The sequence below is a fragment of the Microcaecilia unicolor genome, unplaced genomic scaffold (genome assembly GCF_901765095.1).
Source record: "Microcaecilia unicolor unplaced genomic scaffold, aMicUni1.1, whole genome shotgun sequence".
Classification (NCBI taxonomy): domain Eukaryota; kingdom Metazoa; phylum Chordata; class Amphibia; order Gymnophiona; family Siphonopidae; genus Microcaecilia; species Microcaecilia unicolor.
In genome coordinates this window covers 64,532-77,467 of record NW_021963107.1, presented here as the reverse complement: position 1 = coordinate 77,467, position 12,936 = coordinate 64,532, and positions in this window count along the sequence as shown.

Here is a 12,936-nt window from a genome sequence, read left to right as displayed (position 1 = left end):
AGCACAGGCCCCCCAGCTTAGAAAAAATGACCCCTTACTGTGCACTAGCTGGTTAGCACATGAGCCTGGAACACCTACACAATGGGCGGTGGAAAGCTAGAATGTGGTAGATTTAAAACAAATAGGAGAAAGTTTTTCTTTACTCAGCGTGTAGTTAGACTCTGGAACTCGTTGCCCGAGAATGTAGTAACAGCAGCTGGCCTTAAAGAATTTAAAGGGGGTTTGGACAGATTCCTGAGGGAAAAGTCCATTGAACATTATTAAATTTTTTTTTTTTTTTTTTTTGGGGGGGGGGGGGGGGGGGTTTGCCGGGCTCTTGAAGCCTGGATTGGCCACTGTTGGAGTCAGGATGCTGGGCTTGATAGACCCTTGGTCTTTTCCCAGTATGGTGGTGCTTATGTACTTATGTAATTTCTTTATTAGGATTTATTTACCACCTTTTTGAAGGAATTCACTCAAGGTGGTGTACAGCAAGAATAAATTGCAGCAGTAAAAATATTCAAATAACAGTACAATAAGGGCACCATTAGCACATGGCCATTAATATGAAAATGAGAAAAAGACCATTTTTTACAACTGCTGTAAAAATGGCCTTAGTGCACAGCAAAAACCTGCTCAAGGGCATGCTAAGGCTACTTTTTACTGCAGCTTAGTGACAGCACCCCTAAATAATTTATGTGAACAGTAGGTGTAGGCCAGAAGTTTCCAGTGACATCTCCACAAGCACAGCTTAAAAAGTAAAATTGGCTGATTCAGTGCATGTAAAGCCCAGCTTTATCACCTTTAATTCAGCTGTGGTTTTTCTTTTTTTGTTACATTTGTACCCTGCACTTTCCCACTCTTGGCAGGCTCAATGTGGCTTACATGGGGCAATGGAGGGTTAAGTGACTTGCCCAGAGTCACAAGGAGCTGCCTGTGCCAGGAATTGAACTCAGTTCCTCAGGACCAAAGTCCACCACCCTAACCACTAGGCCACTCCTCCTCCATTTTAGCCATTGCTTTACATTTTCTGAAGATATTTGTATCTGTGGCTGAAATGATATTCTCTATTGCAGCAGTTATGATTAGGAAGGATAATTAGAAGGAGGAAGCAAATACAGGGGCTGTTTTACAGAGAGGCGGTAATCCCAACATGGGTTTCTCACTTACTCTTCCGGGACTACTGCCGACCCAACGCAGCCAGCCCAGAGCGTGCGCCATTTCCAGGGGAAAAGAAAACCCCGGAAATGGCTTGTACAGTGGTAATGGGGCATCGCTGCTTGCTGCTCAGTTACCGCCAGGTTAGCGTAGGAGCCCTTACCACATCACCATGTGTGCCTGGCGTCTTTTTACCCGCTGCAGTAAAAAGGGCCCTGGCGCGCGAGAAAGAGAGTCCCCGTTGGTTGTTCAGGGCCCTTTTTCCTGCAGCTTGGTAAAAGGACCACAAATGTTTCCATTATTTAAGGGGTCCTTTTATTAAGCTGTGATAAACGCTAAGGGGATCTTTTACTAAGGTGCGCTAGCGTTTTTTTGCTCATGTTGCTAATCAGCTGGTGATAAATGCTGAGATGCATGTTTAGCACTAGCTGATTTTTAGAATGAGCTAAAAACGCTAGCAGGCTTATTTTCGAAAGAGAAAGACGCCCATATTTCAACCCAAATCGGGAGATGGGTGCCTTTCTCCCGTGGGCACCCAAATCGGTACAATCGAAAGCCGATTTTGGGCACCTCCAACTGCAGTCTGTCGCGGGAACGAACAAAGTTGACGGGGGGGTCGGAGGCATGGTGAAGGGACTGGGGCGTGTTTATCGGCTGATAATGGAAAAAAGAAGGGCGGCAGAAGCGAGAATTTGGGCCGCTTTTTTTGGACCCTTTTTTTTTTAATGAATCCTGGCCCCTCCCACGACCAAATGCCTTGGAGTTGTTTGTTTTTGAGCTGGGCGCCTTCGGTTTCCATTATTGCTGAAAACCGATACCGCCCAGCTCAAATCCGCCCAAATCCGATGCATTTGCCCGGCACCAACCGTATTATCGAAACAAAAGATGGACACCCATCTTTTTCAAAAATACGGTCTGTCCCGCCCCTTCGCGTACCCGTCCTCGGAGATAGTCGCCCATGGAGATGGGTGTTCGCGTTCAATTATGCCCCTCCAGGGCACCTTAGTAAAAGGACCCCTATGGGGGGTCCTTTTACTAAGATGTGCTAATAGTTTTACACGTGTTAATCATTAGCATGCACTAAGGGGATCTTTTATTAAGCCACACTAGTGTTTTTGGCACAAGCAAAAAATAAGTGTATGCTAAATGCTAGAGATGTCCATATATTCCTATGGGCGTCTTTAGCATTTGGCAGTGCGTGCTAAAACACTAGTGTGGCGTAGTAAAAGACCCCCCCCCCCTAAATATGTTAGCGCACCTTGTCAAAGCACCCCTACTACTACTACTACTACTATTTAGCATTTCTATAGCGCTACAAGGCGTACGCAGCGCTGCACAAACATAGAAGAAAGACAGTCCCTGCTCAAAGAGCTTACAATCTAATAGACAAAAAATAAAGTAAGCAAATCAAATCAATTAATATGTACAGGAAGGAGGAGAGGAGGGTAGGTGGAGGCGAGTGGTTACGAGTCAAAAGCAATGTTAAAGAGGTGGGCTTTCAGTCTAGATTTAAAGGTGGCCAAGGATGGGGCAAGACTTGCATATCGCAGCAAAAAAATGCCTTACTGCAGGGTGTGCTCAGACATCTCGCAGTAATTTTTGCGTGTCCACACGCTACTCATGCATTAAAAAAAAAAGATTTTAGCACTGGGTGGGTCTGAGGACAGAAAGTGGGCATATTCTGTGCTAATTGGTTTGCACAGATGTATTTCCACGCCCTAACTGATTAACACGTGCTTAGCGTATGAGCCCCTTACCACTTGCATAATGGGTAGTGCTAATGGTAGTACAGGCTGTGTGATGTGCAGGATATCAAGCACAAAATGAATAAATAAACATGAGTGTTATTTATACTGCAAATCACTTTGGTTTCTGCCTCTTCTGAATATGTCCTGGGTTTCACTATTTTGAATACTTAAATCCAAGGGCAGTTTAAAAGAAATTAGATGTGTTGCCTCTTAATATTTCCACTTCCTCTAAACCATAAGTGTTAACATTTAGTACATCTCTGAAATGACCTTGTAACATTTATTTCCAGTTGTAACATTTTGGCCCAGATGCAGTAAACTGTGCTATTCAAACTTTTCCTACTCTAATCTTACTCCCAATGCAGCAAGAAATGTTAGTATGGAAAATGAGTGTAAATTCATTGCACTATGAACATAAGAATAACCATACTGGGTCAGACCGTTGGTCCATCTAGGTCCCAAGTACCTGGCAGAAACCCAAATAGTAATCCCAGGACAAGCAGTTGCTTCCCCATGTCTGTCTCAATAGCAGACTTTGGACATTTCCTCCAGGAACTTGTCCAAACATTTTTGAAACCCAGATTCGCTAACTACTGTTCCTACATCTTCTGGCAAAGAGGTCCAGTGCTTAACTATTCATTGAGTGAAAAAATATTTTCCCCTATTTGTTTTAAAAGTATTTCCATATAACTTCATTGAGTGTCCCCTGGTCTTTGTACTTTTTGAAAGAGAAAATAATCACAGTGGTCATGCAAAGTGCTAACTGGCATTGATGCAAAGGAATGGAAGAGTGACCTAGTGGTTAGAGCACCGGTCTTGCAATCCAGAGGTGGTTGGTTCAAATCCCACTGCTGCTCCTTGTGATCTTGGGCAAGTCACTTAACCCTCCACTGCCTCAGGTACAAACTTAGATTGTGAGCCCTCCAAGGACAGAGAAATATCCAGAGTACCTGAATGTAACTCACCTTGAGCTATTACTGAAAAAAGGTGTGAGCAAAATCTAAATAAATAAATATGTGAGAATCTACATGGAATAAATAAATGAGGTGTGAGTAGAAGGTGAGGGGTCCCAGGGTAATCTTGTGGGGCTGGGTTAGGAGACAGGGAGTCCAGTAGGCTTGTTTATTTGGGTTTTTATTTTTTTTTATATAACATTCAAGTGTGCCTCCCATCAGATGGCTTACAATCTGTTTGTACCAGAGACAACAGTGGGTGAAGTTACTTGCCCAAGCTCACAAGGAGCATAAGTGGGATTTGAACCATATCTTCCATGGTTCCCAGCCTACTGCTCTAGTCACTACGCAAATGCATCATATGTTATTCGTGAAGAATTATTATTGTATTGTTTAAATCCTTCATGGCTTCATCCTTTTCCTGAACCTGAAACAAAAGAGTTGTAATTTTGCTTAAAGGGAAGGGCATGAGAAATCATTCCTGCCTCCCAAGTTGCAACTGCAAGATGGTCCACACAAAGGGGGCATGGAGGGTGCCTTACCAACCAAGGGGTCCTTTTACTAAGCTGCATACGCACGTCCTATGTGCGTCAATTTTGAACTACTGCCCGGCTACCACATGGCTCGGGCAGTAATTTCATTTTTTACGTGCACTGCTACACGCGCGCTAACCGGGCGGTAACCGGCATTGTACGTGCACTGACAATTACCGTCCAGTTAACACGTGAGACCTTATCACTAAGTCAAAGGGTATCGGTAAGGTCTCAGGCCCAAAATGGATGCACGCCAATTTTCATTTTGCAGCATGTCCATTTTCAGCCAAAAAAAAAGCGTTTTTGCAGGTGTGCTGAAAAATGGACCTGCGCGCGTCCAATACACACGTCTACACCAGTGCAGGCCATTTTTCGGCACGCCTTAGTAAAAGGACTCCCAAGATTTTTTTCCTGCCTCCTTCACTACAGATGTGAAGCCTCAGTATTGGACCCTTCACAGAATTGTTCTGTTAATTGAAAACAAAGAACATAGTGAATCACTGTGGCAGAGGCATTATTGTGAAAACTGTTGGAATGTAATTGTATTTTACATGCATTGCCTGTCACCTATTATTTCTCTGTGATTACTCTGTGACCTCTGATGTGAATTGTTTAGAGAGGTCACATAGCTATGCAACTTCCTGTGGGGGTTAGATGCAGCAGATGCAGCACATGGAGCACATGGAGCTCATGTTCTCTCCTAACCTGAGAGGATCTATGGTGGTGTGAGCATCCATTACCATCTAAGCACATGGAAGGAGCTGATAAGACAAATGTATAGTAATATGTATATATAAGCCTGTCTGATTATAATCTAACTACAAACTGTGAGTAAACAGATGTTTTGTTACTTCAACTTTAAAGTAACTCAGCAGTGAATTATTCAGGGGTGAATGAGAGAGAGATGAAGAAAGAAATTAACATTTCTAAAGCTGAAGCTGTGTGTACTAAAATCTGCTAATTATTTACTACAAATAATCCAACAAAAGGGTTATGGGCCCAGGGTCCAGGAATTGAAAAAGAAGAGAAATATTACCAGGCAGAAAAAAAGGCCACATTTTTCTCTTAAGTTTTAAAGGAAAGATTCAGTCTGTCTCTCTCTCCCCCCACACAGCAGACAGAAGGCTAAGAAAATGGCTGAGGGAAGAAATTCACCATTTTTCTATTCTCTCAAGGTGCCTAGATTAACTGAGTTTAATTATCAGCAATGGGAACTAAGATTCATATGTCTCCTTCGAGCAAAAAGATTAAATATATGCTTAGACCAAGACAGAACAGCTGAAAATATGGCTGAATGGGACAATGCAAACTATTATGTGAAGTGCATGCTTTTGGAAGCTCTCTCAGAGAAACAAGCCATATTAGTGGAGGGAAAAGATACACCAAAGGACATTTTATATAAACTGAGAACTATGTATGCAACTACATATGCAAAGCAGCAACCAATTTGGTTGGCAGAGTTGAATGAAACCAAATTAAGGGATAAAAGTAAATGTAATGATCACATTATGTATCTTATGTCTTCATTTCAAAAGTTAGAACTTTCTGGAATTCCCATGTGTGATGCATTGAAAAGAGCATTTCTTTTTACCTCACTATCAAAGAAGTTTGATGTTTTTAGGTCTGTAAATGAAGCCATTGAAGGGCAATCTTTTGAACAGGCAACATCAAAACTAAGGCAGGAATGCATAATAAATGATTCTGAGGAGATGTGTTCTCAAAGCAAGTCAGAGAGAAATGAAACAAATTTCTTGGCAAAGAACAGAGGAAGGCGGAGCTATGGGAAAACTCCACCCAAGGGCAAGCTGATTTGCTACTCATGTGGAAAGGAGGGACATGTATCTAAATGGTGTAAGGAAACACAAAACACTCCCTCTAGCTCACCTAAGCCAATGGAACTAAAGAATTCTCAAACCAGGAAATGTATGAAGGACAAAGATAAACACAAGGGCTTTCTAATGGCAGAAAAATCTTTGACTATGGTAAATAATAATTCAAATGAAAGTACTTGGATTTTGGATTCGGGGAGCACATGCCATTTAACCAATTGTAAGGATTTCTTTCAGGAAATGTGTCCAGAAGAAGGTATTCTTAAAACTGCAAACGCAGGGACTGCTAAGATCCAAGCAAAAGGTATTGGATTCTTAAAATGCAAAGTGTCTAATGAAGTTAAAGAAATTCCTGTAAGTGATGTCTTGTATATTCCCCAAGCAGTTTGCAATATGCTTAGTGTATCTACATTAGATAAGAAGGGATTTGTGATTCATTTTGAAAACAGTAAGTGCACAATCTCTAAAAATGATGAAGTGTATGCTGAAGCTTTTATGCATAATGATGTTTATAAGCTGAGCATTTCAGGTGAAGCCTCACATATGGCGCAAGTAAGGAAGAATGCTGGTAAAATGGAGAAATGCATAGACTGTGTTACTCAAAAAGGTGTGAGACCCTCATTTCCTGCATACACAGGAAATAGGAGTAATAAAGTGCTGGACTTAATACACAGTGACTTATGTGGACCGTTTAATATCCCATCATTGGGAAATAACAGATTTGTGCTGATATTCTTGGATGATTTCTCTAGATACTGTGTGGCCTATTTGCTGAAAGAGAAAAGTCAAGTCACAGACATGCTGAAGAAATACGTAGCCATGGTGAGCAATAAATTTGAAAGAAAACCAAAGGTTCTTCAGACCGACAATGGTGGTGAGTTCATTTCACAAAGCATGCGCACATTTCTAGAACAAGAAGGCATTCAACATATCACAACAGTAGCTTATACACCAGAGCAAAATTCTGTTGCAGAGAGAAAATTTAGGTCAATTGTGGAAATGACCAGATGTATGCTGTCAGATAGCAATCTCCCTAAAAGACTATGGGGGGAAGCCATTCTCACAGCAGTGTACCTACAAAACAGAATGCCAACTAAAGGCGCTGAGCGCACACCACATGAGACATGGCATGGTAGGAAGCCAAACCTGTCACACATAAGAACATTTGGAAGTACAGCATATGCTCATGTACCAAAGCAAAGAAGGCATAAGCTGGATTCCACAACAGAAAGGGGCATTTTAGTTGGCTATGCTCCAGGACACAAAGGATATAGAATTTTGAATCTGAAAACTGGCATTGTTGGCATAAGACATGTTACATATTTTGATGAAAACAAAAGGGTTGATAAAGGCTGGATTATCCCAGATGAGCCTTATCATCCAGAATATGAAACTAGAACCATAATAGACATGCCAGTGTATATAAATGCCATACCAAGGCAGATGTCTGAAAGCAACTCACCTGTATCTAACGAGGAACAGGCAGAGGAAGCAGACACAGAAAGGATCATTGAAGAAGACAGTACAGTTGGAGAAGGGGAATCAATTGGAGAAGGACTCTCAGATTTTGAGGATGCGGAAAGGTCAGACCAACCTGTTGTCAGACGCTCATCCAGGGAAAACAAAGGTGTTCCACCCCTAAGACTGTCTTACCTAACAAAGTCAGCAGAAGCTCAAGAGCCCTTAACATGGGATGAGATTGAGAAAATGCCAGCAGAAGAAGCTGCTGAATGGCGTAAAGCTGCACAAGAAGAAATTGATGCATTGGATAAAAATAATACTTGGATTCTTACAAAATTACCTCCTGGCAAGAAAGCTATAGGATGCAAATGGGTATTCAAGTTAAAAAGGAATGCACAAGGAAAAGTGGAAAGGTATAAAGCCAGATTAGTGGCAAAGGGATATCTTCAAAAATATGGAGAAGATTTTGATGAAGTGTTTGCACCTGTAGTGAAACACACGACAATTAGAACACTTCTGAGCATTGCAGTCTCAAAAGGCATGCAAGTCAACCACGTTGATGTGAAAACAGCGTTTCTTCATGGAGATATAACTGAAGACTTGTACATGGAACAACCAACAGGTTTCATAAATACAAAACAAAGACAGCTAGTGTGTAAATTAAACAAAGGTCTTTATGGATTAAAGCAAAGTGCAAAATGTTGGAATGATAAATTGCATGAAATATTGACAAATTTAGGATTTAAGCAAGGTGAAGCAGATAAATGCTTGTACACTAGGTGCAGAAATGGACAATATGCATACATTTTAGCTTTTGTTGATGATCTGCTCATTGCAAGCAAAAGTGAGCAAGAGTACAAGGACATTGTAAAGTGTTTAAACCACAATGTTGAGATAAAAGAACTTGGTAATGTGTCATACTATCTTGGTATAGAAATTGAGAAACAAAATGATGGTTCTTATCTTCTAAGCCAGAAGCAGAAAATAAATGAGCTTATTGAAAGTTTAGGTATGCAAGATGCCCAAGTTGTAAGCACTCCCATGATCACTGATTTTCTGAAGGATGAAACAGTAAGAGAACCTTTACCAGATAACATCCAATATAGATCAGCCATAGGTAAGCTTTTATATCTAGCTACCACATACAGGGCTGATATAGCAAATGCAGTAGGAATTTTGAGCAGAAGGGTCAGCTCACCTACCAAATCAGATTGGACTGCAGTTAAAAGGATGGTAAGGTATTTAAAGGGTACCATTGATTGTAAATTAAAGATTTCAGCCAATAGTAATCCAAAACTAATATGTTACTGTGATTCAGATTGGGCAGGGGATCATTCTGATTATAAATCCACAAGTGGATATGTGTTTATGTATGGAAATGTACAAATTTCATGGGCCAGTCATAAACAAAGTATTGTGAGTCTGTCTTCTACAGAAGCTGAATACGTGGCCGCATCGGAAGCGTGCAGAGAACTGATGTGGATTGAAAAACTTTTGCTGGATTTTGGAATAGCTGAACAGAGACCAATCCAGATAATGGAAGATAATCAGAGCTGCATCCGACTGTCACAGAATGACAAGGTTCAGTCACGCACCAAGCACATCGCAACGAAATACCACAACGTGCGAGAGTTGGCGAAAGAAGGGGTCATCAGTCTACACTATTGTCACACCAGTGAGATGACAGCTGACATCATGACCAAACCGTTACCCAGAGAACATTTTGTGAATCTGCGTATAAAGCTTGGACTTTGTATGAATAAATAATTGCATGACAGTTATGCATGAGAAGGGGTTTGTTGGAATGTAATTGTATTTTACATGCATTGCCTGTCACCTATTATTTCTCTGTGATTACTCTGTGACCTCTGATGTGAATTGTTTAGAGAGGTCACATAGCTATGCAACTTCCTGTGGGGGTTAGATGCAGCAGATGCAGCACATGGAGCACATGGAGCTCATGTTCTCTCCTAACCTGAGAGGATCTATGGTGGTGTGAGCATCCATTACCATCTAAGCACATGGAAGGAGCTGATAAGACAAATGTATAGTAATATGTATATATAAGCCTGTCTGATTATAATCTAACTACAAACTGTGAGTAAACAGATGTTTTGTTACTTCAACTTTAAAGTGACTCAGCAGTGAATTATTCAGGGGTGAATGAGAGAGAGATGAAGAAAGAAATTAACATTTCTAAAGCTGAAGCTGTGTGTACTAAAATCTGCTAATTATTTACTACAAATAATCTAACAAAAACTGCTGCCCACCTGTGCCTGGTACATTCAAGAAAACTGTTTCAGGTCAGTGGGGTTACCATTTATTTATCTATTTCGAAAGGTGCAGATGAAACTCAACTATGGTAATATCTTGTGAGTGAGTTGTTATCAACTTTCTTCACCACAGGAAGGTTTGACCTCGTTTAAGAAGCAACAAGAGGAAAAAACAAACTGTAGGATTGATGATACACCTGAGAGAAAAGCTGGATGAGTAAGAGGTTTTGCAGTGGAAGATATCCAGAAATGTGAAAGGAGAAATGTTTTCACACGCCTATCCTGCCACCTATTAAATTCAGGTATATAAAAAAAAGGGGGGAATCCCAACTGTGTTGTATAGATAATGAGTCAGACAATGCCCCTTTGGCCACATTGAGAGGGTGGCCTGGAGGGTTAACCCATCTTGAATGTATCTTGGGTAGAGCATAAGAAACTGATTTGTGTAATTTGGATGTCCTGTGGTGCTCTTCATCTTTGATATTCAAAAGCTATTAAATTCAAGCAGCATTTCAACCTCACCGGCTTTCCAGTCACATTAGTTGAAATACTGAGTTTATTATTTTCCCAGTCAGACCTGTTTCAAGGTCTCATCCCTATTGCAACCTTTTGTATATTGGCTGCTCTGAAGGCTTTTTTGATCATCTCCAAATGCTGCAGCCAAAATGCCTTGTGGAAAGGGCAACTCCTCTTTTAATTCAGCTTTATTGGCTTCTTGTCCATGCTCGTAGCCTATTTAAACTATGTACCATCACTTTCAGATTAATACATGGGTTAGCTCCAAGTTACTTACCTGTTTTCTCTCTATCCAAAGGCCCTCGATTAAAACATAATTTGCTACCGACAAAATATGATTTAAAAGAATTTTTTTGTTGCTTCTTTTGCTTATCAAGTGGTAAAGTTTTGGCACTCTCTGTCTTTGCTATTAAGAATTTAACCCTCTTATTTGAGGTTTAGGGCCCTTTTCCTAAGCTGCAATAAGCAGTGGCGTAACTATGTGGGGCCTGGGCCCCCGTAGATTTTGCCCTGGACCCCCCTGCCGACGACCCGCTCGACCCCCCCCCCTCCCGCCGCCAACCCACCATCGCCTACCTTTGCTGGTGGGGGACCCCAACCCCCTGCCAACTGAGGTCCTCCTCGCAAAGGCTTCCTTCTGTTTCTGACGTCCTGCACGTACAACGTGCAGGACGTCAGACTCACAGAAATTGGCTGCTACACATCTACTGCACTGCACTCCTAAAATCAAACTGAATTAACTAGAAACTGAAGCCAATCAGTGGGGAAAGCCCAAGCCCTCAGCCATTGATCCTCCTGTACTATGCCTATTAGCTCTGACATAAGAAAAGAGGCTCGCCATTCAAAAAAGAGGGAGCAGCGCAGCAGCCTTAGCTTTAGTGTGTTCTATACTCCAGGGCTTTGCATGAAGTAGAGAAAGTTTGGAACAGTGTGTAGCGTTCTGAGACTAGTGTTCTGTTCTATGGCTGTAGTTGGCTTGGGTCGCAGTTGTTCGCTACCTGCAGAGTTGTCTCAAAAGCCCAAAACTGCCTGTTCCTTGGTGGAAGAACCTAAAGTATTTTTGGAGAAAAAGCCTTTGGGCATGAGGTGTATGAATGGGACTACTGAAAACTTAGACAGGAACGTAGAAAAGATTCCTTGTTTTCACGAGTTCAAGGCCGGATCATATCGTACTGAAGTGCAGCGAAATGGATCACAGAATCCGGGTCAAGTACAATTGAACGCACCCCAAAGTGGAAAATCAGGTGAGAAACAGGCCACAGAGGGACTGAGAACTGGAAGCAGGGCCGACCCAACTCCCTCTGTATTCTGCAAAGAGCTGCAGTTAAAGCAAAGCAAAAATGTCGACAACCACACAAACTTGTACTTTTATTCGTAGGTGTAGTGGGAATTTTCAAACAACCCATTTATCCAGGTAAATGTCTTTGGAAAATTGCTCTCATTAGGTATATACTAAAAGTTGAATATTTTAAATGTTTGATATAACTTATTTTTACAGGATTGTCTTGGGAAGGGTGACATTGAAATGAGGCTTTGATGAATTCAGTAATCACGATCTTGGGGTGCGGTGTAGAACTTCCCTCCCCAAATCAGTTTTAAGCCTCAAGGCTGAAGATCGACCTAGGGCAAGGCTTCATTCTGTGAGTCTGACGTCCTGCACGTACAACGCGCAGGACGTCAGAAACAGAAGGAAGCCTTTTGCGAGGAGGACCTCGGCTGGCGGGGGGTTGGGGTCCCCCGCCAGCAAAGGTAGGTGACGGCGGGTTGGCGGCGGGAGGGGGGGCAAAGTTGGTAGTGACAGGGTCAACAATGACTGGCGGGCGGGTGGTGTCGGCGGCGCTGGGGGGGGGGGCTAAAATGTGCTCCCTCACCTCGGGCTCTGGACCCCCCTCCCGCCGAAGTCTGGCTACGCCCCTGGCGATAAAGCACTAACGTATGCTTACTGCAGGTCAAGAACATCCACTTAGGGGTGCACTGAGGCTTCACATGGTAGTTTGACATTTACGAATGCTTCCCATGCGCTAAAAAAATCATTTGTATTTTTTTTAGCGCTGTGCCTGTTTGGGGGTGGAGAGTGGGCATGTTCAGTACTAATGAATTAGCAGGTGGGCATTGCCTTGCTCTAACCCATTGGCGCATGATTAACATGTGAACACTTACCGCTTAGAAAATAAATGTAGTTAAAGGCTCATGCGTTAATGGCCACACACTAATGGAAAAATTAGCGTGTGGCCATTATTGCTGATATAAAACAATCAGCCATTTTACCCCCACGTTAAAAGGTAGGGTCAGCGCATGGAGAAATCCATATGCTAGTAATAGCGCAGGCTACCTTGTAGCGAGGCTTAGTAAAAAGGCCCCTTAGATACTTATTTTAAAAACTTTAAAACCTTAAGTTTAACTAGCGAAGCAGCTCTGTCTGTTTATGTAAAACTAGTAAAAAAAGGCCCGTTTCTGACACAAATTAAACGGGCGCTAGCAAGGTT